We start from the raw sequence: 1,246 nt of genomic DNA on the forward strand, positions 1-1,246 counted from the left end.
AAAATTTGCATCATACTGGAATTGAAGAACTCTGAATATTTAAGGTAATTTCCAATTGTTAAAATTTTGTTATATCTTTTATTTTATTTATAATTTTACGTGTTACATTTGTTTAAATGTAAATATGTTTGTTTTTTTTACTCTATCTTATATGTAGATGACAATTATTAGAGATATTGTTAGTGATTTTAGTGATGAGGAGGACATCGAGCTTGATGATGACGAGCATGATGATGTTCAGATTACCACACATGAAGCAGTTAGCGTAACATATCATAATCCTTCATCTTTTTTCGTTAACATTGATCATGAATCTGGACAAGATTTTCCATATAGAAGTACTCACATAAGTACTGATATAGATAATGATCTTTTTGTTGGTATGCAATTTGAATCAAAGGAGGCAACAATAAATGCGGTAAAACATTTTCATATTAGAAATTCTGTTGATTACGTTGTCGATGAGTCTAGGCCAGATAGATATGTTGTAAAATGTAAATATTATGGTGTTGGGTGTGAATGGAGACTTCGAGCATCAAAAAATTTGAAGCGTGATATTTGGGAGATTAGAAAAAATAGTGGAAGACACACTTGTGTATCCACTAATATTTCACAAGATCACACGAAGTTGAACTCATCTTTCATCGCAAACTGCATTGTGCAACTAGTATCAGAAGATCCTGGTATACCAATCAACAAAGCATTAGTCAAGGAAGTGATAACTCGTTTTGTTTATACAGTCACATATAGGAGGGCTTGGACTGCTAAACAAATAGCAATGTCCCAAATTTATGGTGATTGGGAGAGATCATACAATGAGTTACCTCGTTGGTTGAATGTTGTTCAATATTACGCACCAGGTACAATTGTAAGATATTCAGCATCTAACCTTGATGAACATAATATTTTCCAGTCAAGTTGATGGGACGTTTTTGACTGGAAAATATACTGGAACTTTGTTAATAGCAAGTTCCCAAGATGGTAACAGACGTATATTTCCAGTAGCATTTGCGATTGTAGAAGGAGAGACCAAAGAGGCATGGGAATGGTTTTTCTACAATCTTCAGACAAATATTACCCCACAACCAAATATTTGCATTATATCATATAGGGGTACAGGTTTATTGGGTGCATTACGTACTGAGCTCCCGCAATGGTGTGATGGTCATTCTGTATATTGCATCCGCCATGTTGCTAGCAATTTCAACAAGGAGTTCAGAGATAATGATCTGAAAGAAAAAGTCAT

The sequence above is a fragment of the Lupinus angustifolius genome, chromosome LG04, assembly GCF_001865875.1.
Source record: "Lupinus angustifolius cultivar Tanjil chromosome LG04, LupAngTanjil_v1.0, whole genome shotgun sequence".
Classification (NCBI taxonomy): domain Eukaryota; kingdom Viridiplantae; phylum Streptophyta; class Magnoliopsida; order Fabales; family Fabaceae; genus Lupinus; species Lupinus angustifolius.